This window comes from Triticum urartu, chromosome 3, assembly GCF_003073215.2.
Source record: "Triticum urartu cultivar G1812 chromosome 3, Tu2.1, whole genome shotgun sequence".
Classification (NCBI taxonomy): domain Eukaryota; kingdom Viridiplantae; phylum Streptophyta; class Magnoliopsida; order Poales; family Poaceae; genus Triticum; species Triticum urartu.
The window spans coordinates 604,105,768-604,127,913 of NC_053024.1; positions in this window are offsets into that span (position 1 = coordinate 604,105,768).

Below are 22,146 nucleotides of genomic sequence, written 5' to 3' on the forward strand. Positions count from 1 at the left end.
TACTCAACATATTATTCAATAGAATTTTAGCTTGATCAACAGTTCTTTCCCTGAAAACACAACCAGCACAACTATCCAGGTAATCCCTGGAAGCATCGGTTAGTCCATTATAAAAGATATCAAGTATTTCATTTTTCTTGAGAAGATGATCATGCAAAGCATTAAGTAATTGGAGAATCCTCCCCCAAGCTTGTGGGAGACTCTCTTCCTCAATTTGCACAAAATTATATGTTTCCCTTAAAGCAGCTTGTTTCTTATGAGCGGGGAAATATTTAGCAGAGAAGTAGTAAATCATATCCTGGGGACTACGCACACAACCAGGATCAAGAGAACTAAACCACATCTTAGAATCACCCTTTAATGAGAACAGAAATAATTTAAATATATAATAGTAGCGAGTTTTCTCATCATTAGTGAACAAGGTAGCTATATCATTTGATTTAGTAAGATGTGCCACAACAGTTTCAGATTCATAGCGATAAAAAGGATCAGATTCAACCATAGTAATTATATCAGGGAAATCATAATCCTTATCAGTAATAAAGATAGGTGAAGTAGCATAAGCAGGATCATATTTCATTCTAGCATTCAGAGATTTTTCTTTCAGCTTAGCTAATAGTTTCTTAAGATCACTTCTATCATTGCAGGCTAAGAAGTCTCTAGCAGTTTCTTCATCCATAACATAACCCTCAGGCACAACAGGCAATTCATATCTAGGGGGAGATTCTTCATCATCTCCTTTCATCAATATTATCAGTTTCAATAATTTCATTCTCTCTAGCCCTAGCAAGTTGTTCATCAAGAAATTCACCAAGTGGCACAGTAGTATCAAGCATAGAAGTAGTTTCATCATAAGTATCATGCAAAGCATAAGTGGCATCATCAATAACATGCGACCTATCGCAAGTTTACTCATAATAGAAGGTGAATCAAGTGTAGAGCTAGATGGCAGTTCCTTACCTTCCCTCGTAGTTGAGGGAAAAATCTTGGTTCTTTGATCTTTCAAGTTCTTCATAATGATAAGCAGATATAAATCCCAAGTGACTCAAAGAATAGAGCTATGCTCCCCGGCAACGGCGCCAGAAAATAGTCTTGATAACGCACAAGTATAGGGGATCGCAACAGTTTTCGAGGGTAGAGTATTTAACCCAAATTTATTGATTCGACACAAGGGGAGCCAAAGAATATTCTCAAGTATTAGCAGTTGAGTTGTCAATCCAACCACACCTAGAAACTTAATATCTGCAGCAAGGTATTTAGTAGCAAAGTAATATGATAGTAGTGGTAACGATAGCAAATGGTAACGATAGCAAAAGTAATATTTTTGGATTTTGTATTGATTGTAACAGTAGCAGCAGAAAAGTAAATAAGCGAAGAACAATATAGTAAACGCTCGTAGGCATTGGATCGGTGATGGAGAATTATGCGGGATGCGATCGATTATGTAACAGTCATAACCTAGGGTGACACAGAACTAGCTCCAGTTCATCAATGTAATGTAGGCATGTATTCCGAATATAGTCATATGTGCTTATGGAAAAGAACTTGCATGACATCTTTTGTCCTACCCTCCCGTGGCAGCGGGGTCCTATTGGGAACTAAGGGATATTAAGTCCTCCTTTTAATAGAGTACCGGACCAAAGCATTAACACATGGTGAATATATGAACTCCTCAAACTACGGTCATCACCGGTAAGTATCCCGATTATTGTCATTTCGGGGTTAACGGATCATAACACATAATAGGTGACTATAGACTTGCAAGATAGGATCAAGAACCCTCATATATTGATGAAATCATAATAGGTTCAGATCTGAAATCATGGCACTCGGGCCCTAGTGACAAGCATTAAGCATAGCAAAGTCATAGCAACATCAATCTCATAACATAGTGGATACTAGGGATCAAACCCTAACAAATCTAACTCGATTACATGATAAATCTCATCCAATCCATCACTATCCAGCAAGGCTACGATGGAATTACTCACGCACGGTGGTGAGCATCATGAAATGGGTGATGGAGGAAGGTTGATGATGACGATGGCAACGGATTCCCCTCTCCGGAGCCCCGAACGGACTCCAGATCAGCCCTCCCAAGAGAATTTAGGGCTTGGCGGCGGCTCCATATCGTAAAACACGATGAATCCTTCTCTCTGATATTTTTCTCCCTGAAAGTGAATATATGGAGTCAAGGTTGAGGTTGGTGGAGCATCAGGGGGCCCACGAGGCAGGGGGCGCGCCCAGGGGGTAGGGTGCACCCCCACCCTCGTGGACAGGGTGTGGGCCCCCTGACGTGGATCTTTCGTCTAGTATTTTTTATATATTCCAAAATAATTCTCCGTTGATTTTCAGGTCATTCCGAGAACTTTTATTTCTGCACAAAAATAACACCATGGCAATTCTGCTGAAAACAGCGTCAGTCCGGGTTAGTTGCATTCAAATCATGCAAGTTAGAGTCCAAAACAAGGGCAAAAGTTTTTGGAAAAGTAGATATGGCGGAGACGTACCAGCCCCCTCTTGTGCTTTCTTCACCCAATATTTTATATATATTCCAAAATAATTCTCCATAAATTTTCAGGACTTTTGGAGTTGCGAATAGGTCTCTCTGATTTTCTCCTTTTTGTGTCCAGAATTCTAGCTGTCGGCATTCTCCCTCTTCATGTATACCTTGTAAAATAAGAGAGAAAAGGCATAAGTACTATACCAAAATATGTAATAACATCCCATAATGCAATAAATATCAATATAAAAGCATGATGCAAAATGGACGTATCAACTCCCCCAAGCTTAGACCTCGCTTGTCCTCAAGCGAAAGCCGAAATCAAGAAATATGTCCACATGTTTAGAGATAGAGGTGTCGATAAAATAAAATACGGACATGAGGGCATCATGATCATCTTTAGAACATCAACATATATTGTCATATAATTTCTTATGCCAAAGTAACATTTTGTTCACAAGGTAAAGTATGAATCAAAACCTTCATTGGAAACTAACTAACTATGATCTCACTCATTGAAGCAATTGCAATTTATCATAACATCGGAATGAGTCAATGTAAGATCTTTTGTATAGAAAGTCCACATACGCAACCATCTTTTAGTCTTTCACAATTGCTAACACTCACGCGATACTTATGGGTTCAAAGATTCAACCGGACATAGAGAAAGATTGGGGCTTACAGTTTCGCCTCCCAAACTTTTACCTCAAAGGTAATGTCAACAATAATACTTTATGATAACCTACATCCAAGTGGATATATATATATATATATATATCTGGATCTTTCTCCAACACATAGTGCTTGCCAAATTGGAAAAGTGTAAAAAGGAAAGGTGAAGATCACCATGACTCTTGTATAGAAGTAGAAGATAAAAGTAAAAGATAGGCCCTTCGCAGAGGGAAGCTGACATTGCCATGCGCTTTTATGGTTGGATACACAAAATGTTAATGCAAAAGAACGTCACTTTATATTGCCGCTTGTGATAAATAACTTCATTATGCAGTCCATCGCTTTTATTTCTTTCATATCACAAGTTCGTATAAAGATTATTTTCTTCACATTAATAGATCATACATATTTAGAGAGCATTTTTTATTGCTTGCATCGATGACAATTTAGTTGAAGGATCTTACTCAATCCATAGGTAGGTATGGCGGACTCTCATGTTAAAACTGGGTTAAGGGATGTTTGGATGCACAATTAGTATCAAGTATGATAATATATTGGCATGAATACTTCATAAATTATAGATACATTGTAGACGTATCTAGTACTAGTTGGAATAGCTTCTACCCACTTAGTAACATATTCAACAACAACTAAAATATGTTTATACCCATTAGAGGAAGGAAAAGGTCCCATATAATTGAAGCCCCAAACATCGAATGGTTCAATAACAAGAGAATAATTCGTAGGCATTTCCTCACATCTACTAATATTACCAATTCTTTGACATTCATCCCAAGACAAGACATACTTACGAGCATCCTTGAAGAGAGTAGGCAAATAAAAATCAGATTGTAATACCTTGTGTGCAATTCTATCTCCAGCATGGTGTCCTCCGTAAGCCTCAGAATGACACTTGCATAGGATCTGTTCCTGTTCATTCTCAGGTACACAACCTCTAATAACACCATCTACTACTTTATAAAGGTGTGGGTCATCCCAAAAGTAATGTCTTAAATCATAGAAAAACCTTTTATTTTGCTGGTATGTGAAACTAGGTGGTATAAATTTAGCAACAATGTAATTGGCATAATCAACATACCATGGAGCATTACGAGAAGCATTTATGACAGCTAATTGCTCATCAGGAGAACTGTCATCAATAGGTAGTGGGTCATCAAGAACATTCTCCAACCTAGACAAGTTATCTGCTACAGGGTTCTGAGCACCCTTTCTATCAATAATATGCAAATAAATTCTTGTGGCAAGAGAACCCATCTAATAGTCTAGGTTTAGCATCCTTCTTTTCCATAAGATATTTCATAGCAGCATGATCGGTGTGAACAATTACTTTAGAATCAACAATATAAGATCGGAACTTATCACAAGCAAAAACAACTGCTAAAAATTCCTTTTGAGTAGTAGCATAATTTCTGTGGGCACTGTCTAGAGTTTTACTATCACGATGAATAACATTCAACTTCTTATCAACTCTTTGTCCTAGAGCAACACCAACAACATAATCACTAGCATCACACATAATTTCAAAGGGTAAATTCCAATCAGGTGGTTGAATAATAGCTGTAAAACTCAAGGCTTTCTTAAGTATTTCAAATGCTTCTACACAATCATCATCAAAAAACAAAAGGAACATCTTTTTGCAAGAGATTAGTGAGAGGCCTAGAAATTTTAGAGAAGCCTTTAATAAACCTCCTATAGAAACCAACATGACCAAGGAAACTTTCTTATACCTTTGATATCTTTAGGACATGTCATTTCTTCAATAGCATCTACTTTAGTTGTATCAACTTCAATACCTCTTTCAGAGATTTTAATTCCCAAGACAATACCTTCATTAACCATAAAGTAGCACTTCTCCCAATTCAAGACAAGATTAGTTTCTTCACATCTCTGCAAAACTTGATCAAGGTTTCTTAAGCAATCATTAAAAGAAGTTCCGTAAACGGAGAAATCATCCATGAAACCCTCAACAATCTTCTCACAAAAGTCAGAGAATATAGCAGTATTACATGTTTGAAAGGTAGCAGGTGCATTGCATAAACCAAAAGGCATATGTTATAAGCAAAAGTACCAAAAGGGCAAGTAAAAGTGGTTTTTTCTTGATCGTCTTTTGACACAGGTATTTGAGAAAAACGAGAATAACCATCTAGAAAGCAGAAGTGTGTAAGTTTGGATAGTCTTTCTAGAATTTGATCAGTAAAAGATAGATGGTAATGATCTTTTCTAGTAGCTTTGTTTAATTTGCGAAAATCAATTACCATTCTATAACCTGTAACAATTCTTTGTGGAATCAATTCATCCTTATCATTAGGAACAACAATAATACCTCCCTTCTTAGGGACACAATGAACGGGACTTACCCACCTACTATCAGCAATAGGATAAATTATACCTGCCTCCAGAAGCTTTAGTATTTCATTTCTTACCAGTTCTTTCATTTTTGGGTTCAACCGTCGTTGGTGATCAACAACTGGCTTAGCATCAGGCTCTATATTAATTTGTGCTGACATAGCGTGGGACTAATGCCCTTAAGATCATCAAGAGTATATCCAATAGAGGCACAGTGCTTCTTCAGACTTTTCAATAATCTCCTTTCTTCATACTCTGAAAGGTTAGCACTAATAATAACATGATATATCTTATTTTCATCAAGATAAGCATATTTCAAAGTATCAGGTAATTGTTTAAGCTCAAACACGGGATCACCCATAGGTGGAGGAGGATATCCAATGATTTCAACAGGCAAATTGTGTTTCAAAACAGGCATTTGGTTAAAGAATATTTCATCTAATTCCTTCCTTTCATTCAAGAACATATCATTTTCATGGTCTAGCAGATATTGTTTGAGAGGATCTGTAGGAGGTACATCAATAGAAGAAAGACCAATAATTTCATCCTTACTAGGCAATTCTTTATCATGGGGTTTTCTATGAAATTTAGAGAAATTAAAATCATGAGACACATACCCAAAACTTACAGTAAAAGTTTATTTCTTATAGCCTATCTTAGCATTGACAATGTTCAAGAAAGGTCTACCAAATATAATGGGACAAAATTCATCTTGTGGGGAACCAAGAAGAAGAAAATGAGTAGGATATTTTACTTTTCCACACAAGACTTCAACATCTCTAACAATCCCAATTGGTGATATAGTATCTCTATTATCAATCTTAATAGTAACATCAATATCTTTTATCTCAGCTGGTGCAATATCATTCATAATTTCTTGATATAAAGTAAAAGGAATCGCGCTCACACTAGCACCCATATCACATAAGCCATATAACAATGATCTTTTATTTTAACAGAAACAATAGGCATGCCAACAGCAGGTTGATGTTTATCTTTAGTATCAGGTCTAGAAATTCTAGCAGCTTCATCACAGAAATAAATTACATGACCTTCAATATTATCGACCAAGAGATCTTTAACCATAGCAATACTAGGTTCAACTTTAATTTGTTCAGGGGTGTAGGTGTTCTAGTATGACTCTTACAAACCACAATTGAAGCTTTAGCATGATCCTTTATCCTAACAGGGAAAGGTGGTCTTTCAATATAAGTAGTAGGAACAACATGATCAACATTATAAGTAATAGTTTTTTCTTCAACTTTAATAGGTTCTACTAGTTTTACTTTAATGGGAGGATGATATTTAAACCTCTTCTCCTTAGGGAGATCTACATAAGTAGCAAATGATTCACAAAAAGAAGCTACCATCTCAGAGTCAAGTCCATATTTATTGCTAAATTCACAAAAAGCATCGGTATCCATAAAAGATTTAACACAATCAAACTTAATCTTTATATTTGACTCCTTACCTTTGCTGAGTTCCCAATCTTCAGAGTTGCATTTAATTCTCTCTAATAAATCCCATTTGAATTCAATAGTCTTCTTCATAAAAAAACCAGTACAAGAAGTATCGAGCATGGATTGATCATTACGAGAAAGCCGAGCATAAAAATTATGAATAATACTTTCTCTTGAGAGCTCATAATTGGAGCATGAATATAACATTGACTTAAGCCTCCCCCAAGCTTGAGCGATAATTTCTCCTTCACGGGGCTAAAAATTATAAATATAATTCCGATCACGATGAACTAGATGCATAGGATAAAACTTCTGATGAAATTCCAATTTCAATCGATTGTAGTTCCAAGTCCCAATATCCTCGCATAGCCTATACGATGAACTAGATGCATAAGATAAAGGGAAGACCTTCTTGACTTCATCCTCGGGCAAACCTGAAAGCTTAAATAATCCACAAACTTCATCCACATAGATTAGATGCATATCAAGATGTAATGTTCCATCTCCCGCATAAGGATTATCTAGCTGTTTCTCTATCATACCCGAAGGAATTTCATAATAAATATTTTCAGTAGGTTCAGTAGGTTGGGGAGAAACTCTTTTCTCTTCAGGTCGGGGTGAAGATACTCCGAACAAGCCCCTCAAAGGATTATTTTCCATAGTGACAAGTGACAATAAATTTCAGCACGTAATATAAATGTTTCCTTACCGAATTCCACTCACCAAAGGCGCTTCACTCCCCGGCAACGGCACCAGAAAAGAGTCTTGATGACCCATAAGTATAAGGGGTCTATCTGGTCCTTCCGATAAGTAAGAGTATCGAACCCAACAAGGAGAAGAAGGAAATGACAAGTGGATTTCAACAAGGTATTCTCTTCAACCACTGAAATTATCGGTAACAGATAGTTTTGTGATAATATAATTAGTAACGGGTAGAAAGTTACAAAAGTAACTAAGGTACAACAAGGTGGCCCAATCCTTTTTGTTGGAAAGTACAAGCCTGGACGAACCCTTATGTAAAGTAAAGCGCTCCCGAGGACACATGGGAATTATTGTCAAGCTAGTTTTCATCATGCTCATATGATTCATGTTCGTTACTTTGATAATTTGATATGTGGGTGGATTGGTGCTTGGGTGTTGTCCTTACGTGGACAAGCCTCCCACTTATGATTACCCCTCTCGCAAGCATCCGCATCTACGAAAGAAGAATTAAGATAAATCTAACCCTAGCATTAAACATGTGGATCCAAATCAGCCCCTTATGAAGCAACACATAAACTAGGGTTTAAGCTTCTGTCACTCTAGAAACCCATCATCTACTTATTACTTTCCAATGCCTTCCCCTGGGCCCAAATCATGGTGAAGTGTCATGTAGTCGACGTTCACATAACACCATTAGAGGAGAGATAACATACATCTCATCAAAATATCGAGCGAATACCACATTCACATGATTACATATAACAAGACTTCTCCCATGTCCTCGGGAACAAACATAACTACTCACAAAGCATATTCATGTTCATAATCAGAGGAGTATTAATTATCATTAAGGATCTGAACATATGATCTTCCACCAAATAAACCAACTAACATCAACTACAAGAAGTAATCGACACTGCTAGCAACCCAAAGGTACCAATCTGAGGTTTTGAGACAAAGATCGGATACAAGAGATGAACTAGGGTTTGAGAGGAGAAGGTGTTGGTGAAGATATTGATGGAGATTGACCCCCTCTCGATGATAGGATCGTTGGTGATGACGATTACGATGATTTCCCCCTCCGGGAGGGAAGTTTCCCTAGCAGAACAGCTCCGCCGGAGCCCTAGATTGCTTCTTCCCAGGTTCCACCTCGAGACGGCCGTGCTTTGTCTCGAAGGATTCCTCCTGATTTTTTCAGGTCAAAACCCTTCATATAGCAAAATATGGGCACTAGAGGGCTGCCAGGTGGCCCACAAGGCAGGGGGCGCACCCAGGGCGGTAGGGCACACCCCCACCCTTATGGCTGCCTGGTGGGTCCTCGATAACCCACAAGTGTAGGGGATCGCAACAGTTTTCGAGGGTAGAGTATTCAACCCAAATTTATTGATTCGACACAAGGGGAGCCAAAGAATATTCCCAAGTAATTGCAGTTGAGTTGTCAATTCAACCACACCTGGAAACGTAATATCTGCAGGAAGGTATTTAGTAGGAAAGTAATATGATAGTAGTGGTAACGATAGCAAAAGGTAACGATGGAAAAAGTAATATTTTTGGTTTTGTAGTGATTGTAACCGTAGCAGCGGAAAAGTAAATAAGCGAAGAACAATATAGGAAAAGCTCGTAGGCATTGGATCGGTGATGGAGAATTATGCCGGATGTGATAGATCATGTAACAGTCATAACCTAGGGTGACACAGAACTAGCTCTAGTTCATCAATGTAATGTAGGCATGTATTCCGAATATAGTCATACATGCTTATGGAAAAGAACTTGCATGACATCTTTTGTCCTACCCTCCCGTGGCAGCGGGGTCCTATTGGAAACTAAGGGATATTAAGGCCTCCATTTAATAGAGTACCGGACCAAAGCATTAACATATGGTGAATACATGAACTCCTCAAACTACGGTCATCACCGGTAAGTATCCCGATTACTGTCACTTCGGGGTTAACGGATCATAACACATAATAGGTGACTATAGACTTGCAAGATTGGATCAAGAACTCTCATATATTGATGAAAACATAATAGGTTCAGATCTGAAATCAAGGCACTCGGGCCCTAGTGACAAGCATTAAGCATAACAAAGTCACAACAACATCAATCTCAGAACATAGTGGATACTAGGGATCAAACCCTAACAAAACTAACTCGATTACATGATAAATCTCATCCAACCCACCACCGTCCAACAAGCCTACGATGGAATTACTCACACACGGCGGTGAGCATCATGAAATTGGTGATGGAGGAAGGTTGATGATGACGATGGCGATGGATTACCCTCTCCGGAGCCCCGAACGGACTCCAGATCAGCCCTCCCGAGAGAGTTTAGGGCTTGGCGGCGGCTCCGTATCGTAAAACGCGATGAATCCTTCTCTCTGATCTTTTTCTCCCCGAAAGTGAATATATGGATTCAAAGTTGAGGTCGGTGGAGCATCAGGGGGCCCACGAGGCAGGGGGCGTGCCCCCCACCCTCGTGGACAGGGTGTGGGCCCCCTGACTAAAGGAAATATGCCCTAGAGGCAATAATAAAGTTGTTATTTATATTTCCTTATATCATGATAAGTGTTTATTATTCATGCTAGAATTGTATTAACCGGAAACATGATACATGTGTGAATACATAGACAAACAGAGTGTCACTAGTATGCCTCTACTTGACTAGCTCGTTGATCAAAGATGGTTATGTTTCCTAGCCATAGACAAAGAGTTGTCATTTGATTAATGGGATCACATCATTAGGAGAATAATGTGATTGACTTGACCCATTTTGTTAGCTTAGCACTTGATCATTTAGTTTGTTGCTATTGCTTTCTTCATTACTTATACATGTTCCTATGACTATGAGATTATGCAACTCCCGTTTACCGGAGGAACACTTTGTGTGCTACCAAACGTCACAACGTAGCTAGGTGATTATAAAGGTGCTCTACAGGTGTCTCCGAAGGTACTTGTTGGGTTGGGGTATTTCGAGATTAGGATTTGTCACTCCGATCGTCGGAGAGGTATCTCTGGGCCCTCTCGGTAATACACATCACTATAAGCCTTGCAAGCATGATAACTAATGAGTTAGTTACGGGATGATGTATTACAGAACGAGTAAAGAGACTCGCCGGTAACGAGATTGAACTAGGTATTGGGATACCGACGATCAAATCTCGGGCAAGTAACATACCGATGACAAAGAGAACAACGTATAGTGTTGTGCGGTTTGACCGATAAAGATCTTCGTGGAATATATAGGAACCAATATGAGCATCCAGGTTCCGCTATTGGTTATTGACCGGAGACGTGTCTCGGTCATGTCTACATAGTTCTCGAACCCGTAGGGTCTGCACGCTTAAAGTTCGGTGACGATTGGTTTTATGAGTTTATATGTTTTGATATACAGAAGGTAGTTTGGAGTCCTGGATGTGATCACGGACATGACGAGGAGTCTTGAAATGATCGAGACATAAATATTTATATGTTGGAAGCCTATATTTGGATATCGGAAGTGTTCCGGGTGAAATCGGGATTTTACCGGAGTACCGGGGGTTACCGGAACCCCCTCGGGGGTTTAATGGGCCAAGATGGGCCTTAGTGGAAGAGAGGAGGGGCTGCCAGCGCAGGCCGTGCGCCCCCTCTCCCTCTAGTCTGAATTGGACAAGGAGGGGGGCGGCGCCCCCCTTTCCTTCCTCTCTCCCTCCTCCTTCCCCCTTCTCCTACTCCAACTAGGAAAGGAGGGAGTCCTACTCCCGGTGGGAGTAGGACTTCTCCTGGCGTGCCGCCTCCTGGCCGGCCACCTCTCCCCCCTTGCTCCTTTATATACGGGGGCAGGGGGCACCTCTAAACACACAAGTTGATCATAGAGATCTCTCCAGCCGTGTGCGGTGCCCCCCTCCACCATAATCCACCTCGGTCATACTATAGCGGTGTTTAGGCGAAGCCCTGCTGCGGTAGGTTCATCAACATCGTCACCATGCCGTCGTGCTGACGAAACTCTTCCCCGAGATCTACTGGATCATGAGTTCATGGGATGTCACCGAGCTGAACGTGTGCTGAATGCGGAGGTGCCGTACGTTCGGTATTGAGGATCGGTCGATCGTGAAGACGTATGACTACATCAACCGCGTTGTCATAACGCTTCCCCTTAACGGTCTACGAGGGTACGTGGACGACACTGTCCCCTCTCGTTGCTATGCATCACCATGATCCTGCGTGCGTGTAGGATTTTTTTTGAAATTACTATGTTCCCCAACAGTGGCATCTGAGCCTGGTTTTATGCGTTGATGTTATATGCACGAGTAGAACACAAGTGAGTTGTGGGCGATACAAGTCATATTGCTTACCAGCATGTCATACTTTGGTTCGGCGGTATTGTTGGACGAAGCGGCCTAGACCGACATTACGCGTACGCTTACGCGAGACTGGTTCTACTGACGTGCTTTGCACACAGGTGGCTGGCGGGTGTCAGTTTCTCCAACTTTAGTTGAACCGAGTGTGGCTACGCCCGATCCTTGAGAAGGTTAAAACAACACCAACTTGACGAACTATCGTTGTGGTTTTGATGCGTAGGTAAGAACGGTTCTTCTCAGCCCGTAGCAGCCACGTAAAACTTGCAAGAACAAAGTAGAGGACGTCTAACTTGTTTTTGCAGGGCTTGTTGTGATGTGATATGGTCAAGACATGATGCTATATTTTGTTGTAAGAGATGATCATGTTTTGTAACCGAGTTATCGGCAACTGGCGGGAGCCATATGGTTGTCGCTTTATTGTATGCAATGCAATCACCCTATAATTGCTTTAGTTTATCACTAAGCGGTAGCGATAGTCATAGGAGCAATAGTTGGCGAGACGACAACGATGCTACGATGGAGATCAAGGTGTCGCACCGGTGACGATGGTGATCATGACGGTGCTTCGGAGATGGAGAGCACAAGCACAAGATGATGATGGCCATATCATATCACTTATATTGATTGCATGTGATGTTTATCTTTTATGCATCTTATTTTGCTTTGATTGACGGAGCATTATAAGATGATCTCTCACTAAAATTCAAGATAAAAGTGTTCTCCCTGAGTATGCACCGTTGCCAAAGTTCGTCGTGCCGAGACACCACGTGATGATCGGGTGTGATAAGCTCTACGTTCATCTACAACGGGTGCAAGCCAGTTTTGCACACGCAGAATACTCGGGTTAAACTTGACGAGCCTAGCATATTCAGATATGGCCTCGGAACACTGGAGACAGAAAGGTCGAGCATGAATCATATAGTAGATATCATCAACATAGTGATGTTCACCATTGAAAACTACTCCATTTCACGTGATGATCGGTTATGGTTTAGTTGATTTGGATCACGTGATCACTTAGATGATTAGAGGGATTTCTATCTAAGTGGGAGTTCTTAAGTAATATGATTAATTGAACTTTAATTTATCATGAACTTAGTCCTAGTAGTATTAGCATATCTATGTTGTAGATCAATAGCTCGCGTTTAGCTCCCCTGTTTTATTTTTATGTTCCTAGAGAAAACTAAGTTGAAAGATATTAGTAGCAATGATGCAGATTAGATCCATGATTTGAGGATTATCCTCATTGCTGCACAGAAGAATTATGTCCTTGACGCACCGCTAGGTGACAGACCTATTGCAGGAGCAGATGCTGACGTTATGAATGTTTGGCTAGCTCAATATGATGACTACTTGATAGTTTAGTGCACCATGCTTAACAGCTTAGAATCGGGACTTCAAAGACGTTTTGAATGTCATGGATCATATGAGATGTTCCAGGAGTTGAAGTTAATATTTCAAGCAAATACCTGAGTTGAGAGATATGAAGTCTCCAACAAGTTCTTTAGCTAAAAGATGGAGGAGAATAGCTCAAGCAGTGAGCATGTGTTCAGATTGTCTGGGTACTACAATCGCTTGAATCAAGTGGGAGTTAATCCTCCAGATAAAATAGTGATTGACATAATTCTCTAGTCACCATCACCAAGTTAGTAGAACTTTGTGATGAACTATAGTATGCAATGGATGACGAAAATGATTCCCGAGCTTTTCATGATGATGAAATCGATGAAGTTAGAAATCAAGAAAGAGCATCAAGTGTTGATGATTAACAAGACCACAAGTTTCAAGAAAAGGGCAAAGGGAAAGAAAGGGAACTTCAAGAAGAACGACAAGCAAGTTGCTGCTCAAGTGAAGAAACCCAAGTCTGGACCTAAGCCTGAGACTAAGTGCTTCTACTTCAAAGGGACTAGTCACTGGAAGCGAAACTGCCCCAAGTATTTGACAGATAAGAAGGATGGCAAAGTGAACAATGCTATATTTAATATACATGTTATTGATGTGTACTTTACTAGTGTTTATAGCAACCGCTCGGTATTTGATACTGGTTCAGTTGCTAAGAGTAGTAACTTGAAATTGGAGTTGCAGAATGAACAGAGACTAGTTAAGTGTGAAGTGACGATGTGTGTTGGAAGTGGTTCCAAGATTGATATGATCATCATCGCACACTCCCTATACTTTCGGGATTAGTGTAAAACCTAAATAAATGTTATTTGGCGTTCGCGTTGAGCATGAATATGATTTGATCATGTTTATTGCAATACGGTTATTCATTTAAAATCAGAGAATAATTGTTGTTCTGTTTACATGAATAAAACCTTCTATGGTTATACACCCAATGAAATTGGTTGTTGGATCTCGATCATAGTGATACACATATTCATAATATTGAAGCCAAAAGATGCAAAGTTAATAATGATAGTGCAACTTATTTTTGGCACTGCCGTTTGGGTCATATTAGTATAAAGCGCATGAAGAAATTCCATGCTGATGGGCATTTGGAATCACTTGATTATGAATCAGGTTATGCTTGCGAACCATGCCTCATGGGCAAGATGACTAAAACTCTGTTCTCCGGAACAATGGAGCGAGCAACAAACTTGCTGGAAATAATACATACTGATGTATGCGGTCCAATGAGTGTTGAGACTCATGGCGGTATCATTGTTTTCTGACTTTCATAGATGATTTGAGCAGATATGTGTATATCTACTTGAAGAAACATAAGTCTGAAACATTTGAAAAGTTCAAAGAATTTCAGAGTGAAGTGGAAAATCATCATAATAAGAAAATAAAGTTTCTACGATCTGATCGCAGAGGCGAATATTTGAGTTATGAGTTTGGTCTTCAATTAAAACAATGTGGAATAGTTTCACAAACTCATGCCACCTGGAAAACCACAGCGTAATGGTGTTTCCGAACGTCATAACCGTATTTTATTTGATATAGTGCAATCTATGATGTCTCTTACCGATTTACCACTATCGTTTTGGGGTTATGCATTAGAGACAGCTGCATTCACATTAAAAAGGGCACCATCTAAATCCGTTGAGATGACACCATATGAACTAGGGTTTAGCAAGAAACATAAGCTGTCGTTTCTTAAAGTTTGGGGTTGCGAAGCTTATGTGAAAAAGTTTCATCTTGATAAGCTCAAACCCAAGTTGGAGAAGTGCGTCTTCATAGGATACCCAAGAGTAACTATTGGGTACACCTTCTATCATAGATCCAAAGGCTAGATATTTGTTGCTGAGAATGGATCTTTTCTAGAGAAGGAGTTTCTCTCGAAAGAAGTGAGTGGGAGGAAAGTAGAACTTGATGAGGTAACTATACCTGCTCCCTTATTAGAAAGTAGTTCATCACAGAAACCGGTTCCTGTGACGTCTACACCAATTAGTGAGGAAGTTAATGATGATGATCATGAAACTTTAGATCAAGTTGTTACTGAACCTCGTAGGTCAACCGGAGTAAGATCCGCACCACAGTGGTACGGTAATCCTATTGTCGGAGTAATGGGTCACGGGTAGGCTAACCCGAGGCCCATAGCCTTTCAAGACTTCGGGGCTGACTGCGCCCCTCAAGACACGGACGGAGAGCCGACTTCGGGAGGGTGGCTGAAGGAACGGCCAGCTGCCCATAAGCGTCCAAGTCCTGCGGATGATATCGAGACCGGCTGACTCCGACTGGCGGCTTCCGAAGTCGCCGGCCGCGGGAAGTCGGCCCACGACGTCAACGAAGCCCATGCCCTCATCAGGGGGGATGGGACAGGGAGTGGTGACAGTGAAGCCCACTCCCTCCCCTTTTTCCGGGGGATGGCTAGAGCATAGTGCGCCGTACCAATGGAGATCTCCGTCCGGCACAGCACTGTGCCATGCCATCCCTGACGCCAGCAATAGTGGGCGGAATCCTGTACCCACGACGTCTGACAGTACGATCCACGGAAGACGGGCCCCACCAGTTAGTGAGAGTCCAGAAGACGGCGAGAGCGCCCCAAGTCGGACTAGTAGGGAACCGGCCTCCGGGAGTCGGCCTGCCCCTCCTACTGGTTTCCCGCACCATTAACCAGACGAGACGGGGAGTGGCTACAGTAATCATCTGCCAGGCGGCAGGACTGTAGCCACGACCCCATGACCAAGCCTACGTCATTAGAGGCACGGCTACAGTAATCAGCAGCCGGCAGGACCCGCCAGCGGCGGGTGCGGCCTGTTGGCTCCGTACCCGGCCAGTCGGCTGGGCCCCCCAATCGGCGGGCCCCAGCAGTCGGCAGGAGGGCCCGCAGGTGAAGAGACTGACAATTGGGCCCTGCGTCCCTATAGTTTACCATTGTACCCCCGGGGGTAGGCTTATATAAACCCCCCGGGGCACCCATGCAACGGGTTCCCGATTCATTAGAACTAGACCAGACCTTAGAGAAGAGGGAGAGCCAGCCTAGCCTCATCCTGTCCACAGATACAGCTCGAGGAGCACCTTTGTACTCACTTTGCCTTAGTGATCATGCGGAGACCCCGCAGAGCAGGACTAGGGGTGTTATCTCCTAGGAGAGCCCCGAACCTGGGTAAAGTACGCCGGCGTTCGTGTCTACGCCTCATCCCGTTTCCAGGCACGGGCGACGTTCTACTCGCCCCCACCATGATAAGCCATCCATTGGCATATGTCGCACCCAACCCCCGACATTTGGCGCCCACCGTGGGGCAAGGTGCACCGTCATTCGGAGACCTGTTCTGGACGGGAACCCTTTCCCTCCCTGGTGAGCGCATCCAGCCCGACACGCCAGACGGAGTCTGCGCTGACGCGCTGCATGGCGCTGAAATCGCCTGCGTGGCCAGTTGCCGCGCCGATCTTGTAGGCGAGGTCCGCCTCTCTGACTAGCCCGCATCTGACGCGGGCACAGGCGGCCCTGAGAGCCTCCTCACGGGCCTCCTCGATCAACTCCACGTCGCCAGCGAGCCAGCTGGGGACTTGGAGTCCGTAGGCTCCACTGATCCGATATTGGTCGACTCCAACACCGTGTCGCTTGACACGTTCCCCACCAACATGGTGGTCTACAACGAGCCGCTTCCTTGCGTGGAGAGCGGCGGATGCACCGTCACGGAAGTGCTTGTCATCGATCATGGCGAGCACTCCGGTGGGGGTGATTATGACCCGCTCCACGCGGCGCTGCAAGACCTGGCAGCGCCCATCCCTGAAGATGCTGACGCCGAGACGCTGGAGGCATGCCGCCTTCAGCTAGTCGAAGGCGCAAAAGCTGGCCAGCATGAGACGCCTGTCAGAAGCCTACCAGCGCGAGATGGACCGCGCTGTGGGTGGCACGCCGGCGGCGGCTGGGCCTAGCCGCCTCGGCACGGTCCAGCAGCGCGGCGCGACTATCGCCAATCTGTTCGGGGCGAATCGCCCCGTTTACGCCACGCCTGCAGAGAACATTCGAGCCGCCCAGGCGGCTGCGGAGGAGCTGGACAAGTTCGAGGGCGAAGAATGTCGCTTGATGACGGAGCGCGTCCAGCGACTCCTTGACGCGGCCGCTGAGTAGAACGAGGCCAGCGGCCACACTGATGCGCTGCGCTGACGGAATGACAACCTGCTTCCGCGCCGAGACCAAGGCGCGGAGTCTCAGACGCCAACTGGCGGCTTCGGCGGAAGAAAAGACAAGGAGCAGGCTGCCAGCCGCAGTCGGACTCGCATGACCATAGAGCGCGACCGAGACGGTCGCCCAAGAACAGTGGAAGGACGGGATGACTGTCTGCCTCCTCCCCCTCGGAGGGAAAGGCGAGTTTCCCCGCCGCCTGTTGATCACCCGACGCTCAGCGACCGCCTTGGCCACCGAGAGGGAGTTGAAGAGAACGACGCCCGCCACCGGATCGACCGTCTCCATCGATCCCTGGCGCTTAAAGAAGAAGATGAGTTGGGTCCACCATGCTTCGGCCCCCGCATCTGAGACGAGCCCTTTCCCAAAGGGTTCACGCTTCCCAGAGACACACCCAAATACACCGGCTCCGTGAAGCCGGAAGACTAGCTGGTCGACTACTCCACGGCCGTCAGCATAGCAAACGGCAACAAGCGTGTTGCAGTGAAGTACGTTCCGTTCATGCTCCAAGGCATGGGCCGGACTTGGGTAAATAGATTGAGGCCCCATAGTATCAACAGTTGGGTCGACTTCACCGAAGCCTTCATCCGCAACTTCACCAGCACATACAAGCCGCCTCCCAAGCCTCGCCAGCTCTCCTTATGTGTGCTGGCCCCCAGCAAGTCAGCCCGCGACTACCTCACGCACTGGGCTAAGCTTCGCAACTCCTGCGAAGGCGTGCACGAGGTGCAGGCCATCGAGTACTTCAGCACGGGATGCCGAGAGGGCACCCTCCTCAAGCACAAGCTTCTCTGTGACGAGCCGGAAACCCTCGACGAGTTGCTGATCATAGCAGACAAGTACGCCACGGCCGACTCCTCCATGAAGACGGAAATTCAAGTCAGCGCAACTGGCAAAGTGGCTCCTCAGGCTCCCCGAACCCCGGCCGGAGACACCAGTCGGCGTCAACCACAGAACGACCATAAGCGCAAAGCCCCACCGCCGACTTCCACCAGCCGGTAGGTGGCGACAATTGAAAATCAGCAGCCAGAAGGGCAGCCCCTGCCCAAGCGCTAGAAGGGCGGCAAGTCCAACTGGCAGTCGGCTTTCTCATATGAGCAGACTCTGGATGGACCTTGCAAGTTCCACAGTGGTGCGAAGCCGTCCAACCACACCACTCGGAAATGCCACTGGCTCACTAGGATAGCCAAGGGAGACGGGCTTTTGCCTCCTCCACCTGCGGTGCAGCCGCCTCCTCCGCCCCAGCAGCCGGCGGTCAGACCAGTCGGCGCAGTACAAGACGAGTACCTAGAAGAGCAGGGAGCATACGTCGTGTTCTCTAGTGTGGCCCACAATCGACGCAGCAGGCGACTGCAACAGCAGGAGGTGAATGTAGTAGCAACTGACGCCCTAGAGTTCATGCACTGGTCTGAGAAGCCCATCAGCTGGAGTCGAGCTGACCACCCAGAAGTGATGCCCAAACCCGGCTCCTACGCTTTGGTTTTGGACGCCACCTTTGCCACGGATAAGCGAGCTTCTCGCTTTTCCAGAGTCCTGATAGACGGCGGCAGCAGCATCAACATCCTGTACAGAGACACCATGGAGAAGTTAGGAATCAGGCAGAGGCAACTACAATCCAGCCGGACGGTGTTCCACGGCATAGTTCCTGGCCTTTCCTGCTTGCCAATCGGCAAGATCTTGATCGATGTCCTCTTTGGAGACAAAGATCATTTCCGCCGAGAGTCGATATGGTTTGAGGTGGTGGACCTAGAGAGCCCATACCATGCGCTGCTTGGCCGGCTAGCCCTGGCTAGGTTCATGGCCGTCCCCCACTATGCCTACCTCAAGATGAAGATGCCGAGTTCCAAGGGGATCCTGACCATAAATGGCGACTACAAGAAGTCGTCTGCCTGCGCGTCAGAGAGCAGTCGGCTGGCCGAGTCCCTCGTAAAAGCAGCTGAGAAGCGGCTGCTAGATCGAGTTGTGGCAATGGCAGGCAAGCAGCCAGAGATGCCGCCTGACCCCAGAGAGTCGGAAGCCGAGGGATCGTTCAAGCCGGCCAAGGAAACAAAGAAGATACATTTGGACCCAGAGCACCCAGAGAGGTACGCTGTCGTAGGCGCCCACCTCGACAGCAAATAGGATGGCGAGCTCGTCGATTTCCTCCGTGAGAATCGAGACATCTTCGCATGGTCCCCCAAGGACATGCCAGGTGTCCCAACAGAATTCGCCGAGCACAAATTACATGTCCAATCTGATGCCACACCAGTCAGACAGCCTTTGCGCCGCTTGTCAGAGGAGAAGAGGAGAGTTGTTGGAGAAGAGATAGCCCGGCTACTTGCAGCCGGCTTCATCATGGAAGTATTCTTCCCAGAATGGCTGGCCAACCCGGTCTTGGTACTGAAGAAAAACAAGCAATGGTGAATGTGTATTGATTACACTAGCCTCAACAAAGCATGCCCCAAGGACCCGTTCGCTTTGCCAAGGATTGACCGAGTGATAGACTCCACAGCTGGATGCGAGCTATTGAGTTTCCTGGATGCGTATTCAGGGTATCACCAGATCAAGTTGAACCCGGCCGATAGGCTGAAGACCGCGTTCATCACACCGTTTGGAGCTTTCTGCTACCTAACCATGACGTTCGGCTTAAGGAACGCCGGCGCCACCTTCCAACGATGCATGCAGAAGTGCCTCCTCAAGCAGCTCGGCAGAAATGCTCATGTTTACGTGGACGACGTGGTGGTAAAAACGGAGAAGCATGGAACACTGCTGGAGGACCTCAAAGAGACCTTCGAGAACTTGCGCCGATTTCAGATCAAGCTCAACCTGGAGAAGTGCGTCTTCGGAGTACCAGCCGGCCAGCTCCTTGGCTTCCTGGTCTCTGAACGCGGCATAGAATGCAACCCTGTGAAGATCAAGGCAATTGAAAGGATGGAGGTACCCAGCCGACTGCCGGACGTACAAAATTCACCGGCTGTTTGGCGTCCATCAGCCGATTCATCAGTCGGCTGGGCGAGAAGGCTCTTCCCCTGTACCAACTCATGAAGAAGACCACTTTTTTCGAGTGGAACCACAAGGCGGACGAAGCATTTTTTCAACTAAAGAAGATGCTGACTACTCCACCTGTCCTGGCGGCTCCGACTCCTAAGGAGCCCATGCTCCTCTACATCGCCGCCACCAACCGAGTGGTCAGCACAGTCATTGTAGTAGAATGCAAGGAGGAAGGCAAAGCACTACCAGTTCAGAGACCAGTATATTATTTGAGTGAAGTACTGTCGACCTCCAAGCAAAACTACCCTCACTACCAGAAGATGTGCTATGGTGTGCGTTTTGCCGCCAAGAAATTGAAGCCTTACTTCCAAGAGCATCCAATTACTGTGGTCTACACGGCTCCTCTAGCTGAGATCATCGGCAGCCGAGACGCTTCGGGATGAGTGGCCAAGTGGGCCATAGATTTGGCCCCCTACACCATCTACTACCAACCTCGCACTGCCATCTAGTCACAAGCGCTGGCCGACTTCCTCGTCGACTGGGCCGAAACCCAGTATCTACCGCTAGCGCCCGACTCCACCCATTGGCGAATGCATTTCGACGGCTCCAAGATGCGCACCGGCTTGGGAGGCGGCATTGTCCTCACCTCTCCCAAGGGTGACAAGCTCAAGTATGTGCTGCAAATCCATTTTGCCGCCTCCAACAACGTCGTCGAGTACGAGGCACTCATTCACGGGCTCCGGCTAGCCAAAGAGCTCGGCATTCACCGGATCCTGTGCTATGGTGACTCCGACTTGGTGGTCCAGCAGTCGTCAGGTGATTGGGACACCAAGGACGCAAACATGGCAAGCTACCGCTTCCTTGTACAACAACTCAGCGGATATTTTGAGGGGTGCGAGTTTCTCCATGTACTACGAAACGACAACGACCAAGAAGACGCCCTGGCGCGAATCGGCTCCACCCTTCAGGCGATACCGTCCGACATCGCCCTCCAACGCCTCCTCAAGCCGTCCGTCAAGCCATCACCTGAGTCAGACTCCATCTTCATGCCGGCTCCTCCAGAAGTAGCCAGATCCGACTCAAGAGCCCCCGCGGACGGCACGAGCATTCCGGCGGATGGCACTGGAATCATGGTAGTCGCACCCAGCTCGGGGACTACAGCAAGCTGCGGGGAGACTTTAGAGCTCGGCCCGGAGACTTCAGAGCCTGGCCCGGGGACTGCGCCAATCCGCCCGCGGACTTCGTCAACACAACAAGCGGCTGCCGACTCCAGTCCGCCACCCCCCGGCCCAGCCGCCCTCGTCCAAGTCGTAGTCTTGGCGGTTGCAGAAATTTCAGCACCTTCATGGGCCCGACCCATCCTCAATTTCATGGTAAACAAAGAGCTGCTAACCGACGAGATCTCGGCTCGGCAAGTACAACGCCGGGCGGCAGCATACGCCATCATCAATAGAGAGCTCGTAAGGCGCAGCGTCACTGGTATGCACCAGCGATGTGTGGAGCCAGAGCAAGGCCAAGCAATCCTCAAAGACATCCATCAAGGCGAATGTGGCC